Raw genomic sequence first — 10,392 nt, forward strand, 5'->3', positions numbered from 1 at the left:
AAAAAGTTTATCAAGGTTAATAAAAAAGGACAACGTTGCATTTTTAACCTGAATCCATATCATTATTTTGTGAAGAGGAAACGTGAAGATCTGACGTAAAAGATTCCAGTGCACTGGTGGAAAGTACATTTACTTAACTACTGTGCTTGAATACAATCTTGAGGTATTGTTCCACTTTGTATGTTCATTTTTCAATACTTTGACAAGGCAAATAGGAGGCACATTTTGTGCTTTTTACTCCTCAACAATTATTTGAAAACCATATAGTTTTAGACTAGCATTACAAAACATGGATTAACTAAATGAAGCCCTATTTTATGTTTTGTCTATTCGAAAATAGCAGACATACTCGCTCACAACAATGCATAGCCTCACGATGCATAGCTTGTAGATCTGCTATTTTCGCCGAACTTTCGCTCCAGAATAGGGATACTCTGTATGCAGCTGAATAAATCTTTTTTGGAACAATGGTGCCTAAAGAAGTTGAACTTTTTTCTTTTGAGAGCAACCTGAAGCTAAACATCCAATAAATCTATTTTAGGGGGGGGCATAGTTTATAAGACTCTCCACAGCTGACTTGGCGGGTGTTTGGGGGCTTGGTCTTTTAGTCAGGTGACCTCCGGGGCAGCAGATGGTGACCTCATCCCCACTGACCCAGTGGTTGGGAAGTCCCTCTAAGGGCATTCCACCACACAGCAGCACCCCAAAAATGACCATCTGGACCCTGGCCTTCTGCCTCTTGTGTCTCTCCAACAATGGAGCTGCGCCACCTCCTTAAGTGTGGTGCTAAGTGTGGATGTCCTTTGTGTTGGTTCAGAGGTGTGGGTGAAGGGGGGAAGAAGGAGAGTATTGTCATGTGGATTGAAAAGGGTTTTGGTTTGTTTCTCGTATTTGTGCTGCTGTTCCAAGGATTCAAAAGGCTTTATTTGTCCACGTACTCACTGACTCTGTGTGTGTGTGTGTGTGTGTGTGTGTGTGTGTGTGTGTGTGTGTGTGTGTGTGTGTGTGTGTGTGTGTGTGTGTGTGTGTGTGTGTGTGTGTGTGTGTGTGTGTGTGTGCGTGCGTGCGACTTCATCAGACCGCATGCTACAAGTAACGTCCAACATGTAGTAGCTTACAAAATAGCATTAATAGGCAATGAAAGATTAAAATAAATAATAATAAAGTCTATGCACTCGGGCAAGAAAAGATTGCATCAGTGAAGGTTCTGAAATGTCATGGATATGCATTAAGTCAACAACATGAATCCGAACGTGTATTCTCTGAGAATGTCATGATATGTTTATGTTTATTATTTGCACACACAATGATGAAATGTACAGGCAAATAGAAATTACAAAAGTATTTGAAATGTGCAGGAGAGGATATGAAACCCTATTGGGCTTATACGAATAATAGGTGAACATTCAGCCAAAAAAAAGCAGATCTACAAGTTGGGAGCTTGTAGATGGTGTTTTTTGGCTAAGAGAGTTGGTGTAGAAGAGGGAGGGAAAAGGAGCAGACCAAGTATAAATCCCTGGGGTATCCCAGTCAATGAAGTATAGTGCGTTTAAGTTCATCGGTTAAACAAAAACTGTAAACAGAAAACAGCCTGTGATGAATATATACAATAATTGTGTTGTATGGTCATTAATTAAACAAAGAAAGGTTTTGGATCTAACACTATCATGGGTATTATTATAATATAGTTATATGCATTATTGTGCTATTCTCTGAATTGACAAGCAGCAAAAAATACCTAAGGTAGTTAATGTAGGCTAAACATCCACTTTTGATCATATTTGCTATTAAACTAGGTTGTATATGTTTTGTAAAAACAGATTTATTTGGATGATTTAGGTTTTCTCTTTGTTTACGCTTGAGTTGTTGCATCTCTTTATGAGGCTTATCTTCCATAAATCAGCAATATTAGGAAAAAAGGAAAAGTAGGCCTAATTGTGTTGCAAGAATTTAATAAATGTACGGAGCAACACCACAGACAGTACTATTATCAATTATCAATGTTTTACTGGAGATATGCTTTACTGAATATTTATGTCAGTGGTTCTCAAAGTGGGGTCCAGCTTAATTAGATAAGAGTCACAATCATTTTAACCACTTTAACCATATTTTATTACATTGGCTATTCAAAAAAAGCAGATATAAAAGATCACATGGCGTCACTTCATGCTGCACTGTAAGCTTGTAAATCTGCTATTTATTAATTTTTTAACACAAATCTTCTCTTCTGGGGGTCCCTGGCACAAAATATTTTCAGATCGGGGTCCGCGGCAAATACATATCAATTTGGGGGTTTGAGAACTAGGCTACTGCTCTAAAATACATGCTTTACTGAATATATGTAGTGCACAGCTTGTTATAATACAGGCAGTGGAAGTGTTGGGAGTGAAACCAGTGCAGTGGGTGGATAACTACTTACTGAATGTATTTATCAGCAAAAGTGAAAGTCTCTCCATGAATCTCCAAATCATGTCTGTCAGGGTTGAAATACCTCGTAAGTCCAAAACTGTTTACTTTTCCGGATTCAACTTCAAAAATGACAAAAGTTGCCAGATCTACACACCGTGTTTCGAGCTTGCGGATCTGCTACTTTCGATGCTTTTGTGTGACGCCGTAGTATGATCAAGTAGGGCGTTAATTTACGAAAAAAACACAAAAAAGTTAGAATATGACGATAAGAGGTTTCTGACAACAGCGATATGAGACCATCTGTTGGTACTTGGTGCAGTAATGCACGTCCTCTTTATCACGCTGCACTTGCTGTTCACACCACAGTGTGAACGAGCCTTTTCAATGTCTTTCCTCCACTAGGCCTACTAATGCTTGACTTTAGAACCAGTGTTGATTTTGACAGCACATTTTGATTGTATTGATTGTTTGATGCATGCTTAGAATAGCAGATCTACAAGCTCTCAACGCGTGAATTAGATTTATTTATTATTATTTTTAGCTTTTGAATTAGAATTTTGAAAAGTCACAGTTTTGGACTCATGAAGTAACCCGACAGAGACGATGTAATAAAAAATAGGGGAATGCGGAAAAAAGGGTGAAACTGAGTGACATTCTCACTATATATACCAGGTAAAGGCTACAGCTTGACATGTTGAGTGACAAGACCACTGAATTTAATTCCATTGTCAATGCAATGGTATGGCTGGGAGGAAGAAAATAATGGTACTTTTAGCAATCTCCTCTGTAGCCCTCTGGCTAAGATCAGCCTAAAATCTAACAACAGTGAAATGGTTGTCTGCAAACAAACTTTCAAATACACATAGGTAGTCTTGCTTTGGGCAAAGGGTTAATGATGATAGTATATCCTGATTAGCTTATGAAAGGGGCTGTGAGTGAAAGGGAATGAATGGAGGGAAACACAGGGGGGTCAGAACAGCTCCAATTAGGAACAAAGGGCTGATTTGCAGGTGAAAAAGACGGCACACTCTGTTGTGTGGCTATTAGCCACCAGCCTGCAAGCCATGCATGCAGCTAGCCTGGCCAGATGGCCTCTTCAGTTCCTACACTCTCTAGCACAACTTAGAAAAGAGCGGATAAATGGTCTGTACCCTCACTACACAGTAAAACAAAGAGGCTAATACACTGACAGATAAAATAAAAAAAACGGGTCTTTTGGATGCAAAAATATACCCCCCCCCCTTTTTTCTTTCTTTTTTTCCCCCTCTTTTCTTTTCTTTTTTGTTTTACAAAAAAGGTGACACAGGTGCAAAGAGTAGATGTTTGGGTCCTCAGACCATTATCAGCACTAGTTACAGGTTGGCCCAGGTTGGCTTTAAGTATAGCATTGTTATGACCAATGGCAATGATACAGATGATTTTCTTGTGTTTTGATGCTTTGAATTGTTTTGTTGAATTGTTTTGATGTTTTTCTTTTGTTTTGATGTTTTTAATTGTTTTTAGTTTTGACCATGTGGTCAGCTCAGCTGTTGTAAACGTGCTATGTAAATAAAGTTTGTTTTGATTTGATTTGAATGAGGCTGATGGAAGGCATGGAGTGGCCACAATCAATCAGCCCATCACCACTGTTATAACAAAATGCCCACACAACCCATACAATAAAACCACCATGGAATCAAGCCAACACCATGTCATATCATTCTTTGACAGCAGATATGTCAGTCTAAAGTCATTTAAACAACATGGATGAAGATATAGAACAAATAACCAGATTTGGTTACATTTGTAACTAAAGACCTTTCTGTTTTCTACTGCCTTTGATTGAGTTACTTTTCTTTTTTTCTTTCTCTTCGGCACTGTAATTTAATCTGTTATTTTTTACTTCTTTTGTTTTATGCATCCTAATGTCATTGTACAATTGTGTTTCCTTTCCTTCTTGATGTTCTTGATGTGGATTTGTCCTGTGCATTTGTCCTGCAGAGCCAAATATACCATTGTGTTTAGATCCTACGAGACTGCCAACTAGACAAGAGTCTTTTCTTAATTAATCTTTTACCTTTTAGAGTTATGCTTTTAGCCTTATTGTCTGACTAGCCTACATCGTGCAGTTTACATTTCTGACTACAAGTATTCAAACCTTAATATACTTCCAAACCAAAACATACATTAACCACTTCAGCCCCATTTAATTGTTGGATTTTTGAAAATAGCCGATCTACAAGCTCACACCACGTGATAGGATGTGTTGTTTGTTGTTTGAAGATCGGCTATTTTCAAAAGATCTTTTATACATTTTAGACATTATGATTACTTGTGAAACGGGACATTCTGCATAATGGGTACTTTTACTTTTGGTAGGATACTTTAAGTACATTTTGAATTCAGGAATTTAACTTAACATAACTGTCACTGCATTGCAGTATTGATACTTTTACTTAAGTAAAAAGTTTGAGCACTTTTTCCACCACTGGTGACAGCTGTATGTTATGATGACTGACTGAGGCAGGTATTGTTTCTGTTTATATAACAAACAACACCCTGTTTGCAAAGCCACAGTCAAACCAAAACACATTCTCTTGAAGACAAAAAGAGGATGATTAGAATGTTTACAAAATAAATGTAACTTCAAACAGTAGGCGTACCAGCAGCCTTGATCTCAGGTCATTGTGATGAAAAGCAATATGAGCACCGTTATATATAGCCCAAGCCCTTACTAAACAATAATAACTAACAAGATTATTCATGACAGAGGCAAAACGTTTATAGGAAAACATATTTATTCAGTCCATATTACATAGAAAAATACTGTATATATTTCTGTTTCAATATCACAGGGGGGGGGGGGGGGATCCTTGAAAGAAAAGAAAAACATATTTTGGTTGACACAAACAATGAAGGGAAACGTAAAGCCAGTTCAAAAAGACATTAAATTAAATAAAAATTAAATAAATAGAACAATGACATTTTTTTTGCACAAGTCAGCAGACACAGTAAATAATAATAATAATAATTTAACATGTGGATCAAGTGCTTGCAGGTGAGATCATCTTATATCCTTTGGGAACGAGTTTGGTCACTTGTTGGCATCAATGGGTTGAGGATGTTCTTGGTTTCTGTCGTTCTTCTCCGTTTTACGAAGAAATCTATGGAGAACAAAAAAGTTACATTAATTTTACACTCTAATGTACAGTTTGTTACAACAAAATAAATAAGGCCTAGCCTATATAGTTGACATTTTTATTTCTCCAATTTAGCTATGGGCTATTTAGACCAGTACTGTCCGGGGACCCCCAGGGGTCCTCGAGGGGGTTCCAGGGTGACCCTAGCAAAATATGGAACAGTTTAACCACTTAAACCCTATTTTACGCTGTGGCAAAAAAACTATTTTTTGTTGTTTCAATCTTTATTTCTCCAATTTAGCCATGTCTACAGGCTATTTAGGCCAGATGATGTCCGGGGACCCCGAGGGGGTTCCATGGTGTCCCCAGCAAAATAGTTTAATAATTTAATCACTTTAACCCTGTTATATATACTGTGGCTATTCGAAAATAGCAGATCTACAAGCTCACACCATCTATTTTTTGAAACATTTGGAAACATCTTGAAAGTTCTTATGGGTATACACCACACCTGGCGGCACACAAATCTTTTCATATGAAGTCTTTGCTTGACAGAAAGTTTGAGAACCACTGGCTTACCTGTGATTTTGGTGTTGTTGGTTGACTTGGATGAAGCCTGTGAGAAGGTCCTCTTTCGCCGGAGAGCCGTCCCTTCAGCGGGGATCATCTTCTGCGTATTGGAGACACAGGAGCAGTTCTCCTGGTTGATCTCCAGAAGAAGACCAGGGTCTTCAGCCGTGTTCTTCTTCTGATGGGGGCTGCAGCAGACACTGTCCTCCTCCTCTAGGTTAGACGTTCTGGAACAGACCAGGGTCTTCTCCTGGTAGAATCCAGCAGAAGATTCAGCCTCCTCCCACACGTATGTGCCGGGCAGGGGAGCGTCGCACTGGAAGTTGAAGTTCCATCGCCGTGCGTCCTGCTCAGAGATGTCCCGGAGCCGGGCGTTCAGGTCCCGGCTCAGCTGCTCGTGGTCCACCGGTCCTCCGTCTCCAAACAGGTTCCTGCAAACCCCGCTGGAGCGGAGAGCTGAAGCTCTGATGGAACGCATGGTGCTGGTCGGTGTGCCTGAAGTGAGAGTCATGACCTCTGAGTCAAAGTTGTCTTTTCTTTGGGTAGTTTGGGAGGAAGATTGTAGCCTCTACTATTTTCTGTGACAAATATAAGTCGTATGAGTGTCTCCTGAGTCCTCTGGGATTTTTAAATGTCTCTCAGTGTGGGACAGTCCTTTATAAAGACCCTCAGTGTGGGACAGCCCCTTTTAAACAGCACTAGGGAGCACGTCGGCTGTTGCCTCACAGCAGGCGGTCCCTGTTTTATTGGCTAATACTGGCCTCCCCCCCATCGCCTTAGTGTGGAGGGTTTAAACAATGGAAGAAAGAAAGGTGTGTGTGTGTGTGTGTGTGTGTGTGTGTGTGTGTGTGTGTGTGTGTGTGTGTGTGTGTGTGTGTGTGTGTGTGTGTGTGTGTGTGTGTGTGTGTGTGTGTGTGTGTGTGTGTGTGTGTGTGTGCGCGTGTGTGTGTGTGTGTGTGTGTGTGTGTGTGTGTGTGTGTGTGTGTGTGTGTGTGTGTGTGTGTGTGTGTGTGTGTGTGTGTGTGTGTGTGTGTGTGTGTGTGGCACATTCAGTTAACTGCACTGTTAAGTGAACTTTCTGAAGTGCTGTAGCCTCTATGGCCCTATAGGCTATAATACTGAACAGCAAAACAAACAAACAAACAAACAAACAAACAAATAAATAAACAAAAACTAAAAAGAGGGAATGGCACTATACAATGTGAACTGAGAATCTGCAAGGGATACTACCAACATAATTACATTTAACAGAAACATTGTTATCAGCAGGAAGAAGAAGGCCTACTTGGATTTTTATTTTTTACTGAAAAGTTGCAATACCACAATGTAGAAATACTCACAAGTAGGCCTGAATTTAAAAGTTGTTGGCAAGTACAAAAGTATTGGCATCAAAATGTAGCCTACTTAAGTACTCAAATTAAAATAAAATAAAAGGTGTCAATACTTTGACAACGTGTCACATCTCAATGCGTTGTGAGCTTGACAGCTACAGTATGTTTGAAAAGCCAAAGTGTAAAATACGCCAAGTGGTTAATATGTGTTTTGTAACTTGGAACAAACAAAAGTTTTCAAATAATCTCAGCAGGCTGTAAGTAGCTAATATAATGTAAGTTTAAGCTGTTATCTGTTAAATGCCATTTTACTTAGAAGGACTGAATTTGACTGGGTAAGTGTTTTGACCAGAGGACCATACTGACTTTGTTAACCCATTAAGACCTGAGGCCGACTCTACAAATGTCTTCTAAATCCTAACAGTTTTCTGAAAAACATTATGTTGCTATATCAGTGGTTCTCAAACTATTTCATGTCAAGGACCCCTAAAATTATATGTATTTGGCTGCAGACCCCCTTCTCAAAATATGTTGTTCCAGGGACCACCAGAAGCAAAGATTTGAGTAAAACAAATGTTCGCCTTAAAGAATGTATAATATATTCAAGGATTTGCACACATTTCCAAGATCTTTCAAATCTACAAGCTCATGCTACCTTTTATACGTTTGTGTGATGCTGTAGTATGATCAAGTACATTAATGTATGAAAAAAACACAAAAAGTTATGACTATATGGAGATAAGAGGTTTCTGTCTGACAGCGACAATATATTATTTTCCAGGCCAGAAAGCCTGAGTCCTTGCTTCAAATAGAACATTGTATTTATTTATCTATTTACAGCTGTATGTGTCACTGCTGTACCCTGAGGTTACAATGAAAACATTACTTACATAAAAACTATCCACTTCAATGCAGTATATCAACTTTTAAATTAGCATACTAGCAGTGGTGGAAAAAGTTCTCGAATGTTTTACTTAAGTAAAAGTATCAATACTGCAATGCAGAAGTACTCCGTTACAAGTAAAAGTGCGGAATTCAAAATGTACTTGAGTAAAAGTACGAAAGTATTGGCATCAAAATGTACTTAAAGTACCAAAAGTAAAAGTACTAAGATATTTGAAAATAGCCAATCTACAAGCTCACAACGCGTCGCGATGCGACGCGTTGTGAGCTTGTAGATCTGCTATTTTCAAATAGCCTATGTATAAAATAGGGCTAAAGTGGTTAATGTATGTTTTATAATGTAATCTTTTATATCTGAAAAGTAACTAGTAACTAAAGTTTTCAAATAATTGTGGTGGAGTAAAAGTACAATATTTGCCCCTGAGATGTAGTGGAGTAGAAGTAAAAGTATTGGAAATTGGAAATACTCAAGTAAAGTACAAATACCTCAAAATTGTACTTAAGTACAGTACTTAACTAAATGTACTCAGTTACTTTCCACCACAGCATACTAGCATCGTCTGAGGACGACCTAGAGATGCTAATTCACGTGTGCGTGTACGTGTGCGTGTGCGTGTGCGTGTGCGTGTGCGTGTGCGTGTGTGTGTGTGTGTGTTCAGCTTAACTGCACCTCAGTTAAGTGAAATTTCTAAAGTGCTGTATAGCCTATAATACTGAACAGTAACAAACAAACAAACAAACCAAAAATACAACAAAGAGAAAATGTATGTGTCACTGCTGTACCCTGAGGTTACAATGCAAACATTACTTACACAAAAAACAATCCACTTCAATGCAGTATATCAACTTTTCAATTAGCATACTTATGTAATTTATATCTTTGCCAGGTGTGTGTGTACAGTATGAACCACTTCATATAGGTCACTAAAGAAACACATTGCATAATTATGTTATGAATATCTCATGGCAGACTGTTTCATAACTCTAAATATCTCATCTTTATTACCTGAATCAATGGAATGTTATTCCATTATGTACTCAATGACGTTATTATGTACTCAAATGACTTGACCACTTGACTTAAGCCCTTTGTTCCTCTAGTGCATTGGTTCTCAAAGTGGGGTCCGTGGACCCCCAGGGGTCCTTGAGGGAGTACCAGGGGGTCCCCAGCTAAATGATAGAGTTAGGAACCAAATGATCCCGTATCCGTATGGGTCTGTAAGTGTACAAATGGTTTGGTTCTCAAAGTGGATGGTTTGGTTCTCAAAGTGGATGGTTTGGCTCTCAAAGTGGATGGTTTGGTTCTCAAAGTGGGTGGATGGTTTGGTTCTCAAAGTGGATGGTTTGGCTCTCAAAGTGGATGGTTTGGCTCTCAAAGTGGATGGTTTGGTTCTCAAAGTGGATGGTTTGGTTCTCAAAGTGGATGGTTTGGCTCTCAAAGTGGATGGTTTGGTTCTCAAAGTGGATGGTTTGGCTCTCAAAGTGGATGGTTTGGTTCTCAAAGTGGATGGTTTGGTTCTCAAAGTGGATGGTTTGGCTCTCAAAGTGGGTGGTTTGGTTCTCAAAGTGGGGTCCTTGAGGGAGTTCCAGGGGGTCTCCAGCTAAAGGATGGATAGTTAGGAACCAAATGGACCCTTATGGGTCTGTAACTCTGAGAGTGTACAAATTGAACCAAATGGACTCTCAGAGTTAAATTAACACTGATTTTACAACATAAATTCCCATCAGGTCCCAGAGATATAAATGCTATTAAATGGGGGTCCGAGGCCTAATGTATATCAAATGGGGGGTCCTTGAAATTAAAATGGTTGAGAATCACTGCTAGAGCCGTAAAAATCTCTTATGGGGGTCCCTGGCGCATCTTTTCAAATGGGGGTCCGTGGGCTAATAAGTGAAAATGTGGGGGTCCTTGACATGAAAAAGTTTGAGAACCACTGGTGAAGTGTGCATATATAGGTAGGCTGTTGACAAAATGTCCTCCATTTCACTGGGTTTTTAGCTGGACCACAATGGACACAAGCCCCTGGGGCTTTTTGTGTTATCCTTTTAGCATAACTTTT

Source organism: Gymnoscopelus braueri (assembly GCF_963280865.1).
Source record: "Gymnoscopelus braueri genome assembly, chromosome: 1".
NCBI classification, from domain to species: Eukaryota; Metazoa; Chordata; class Actinopteri; order Myctophiformes; family Myctophidae; genus Gymnoscopelus; species Gymnoscopelus braueri.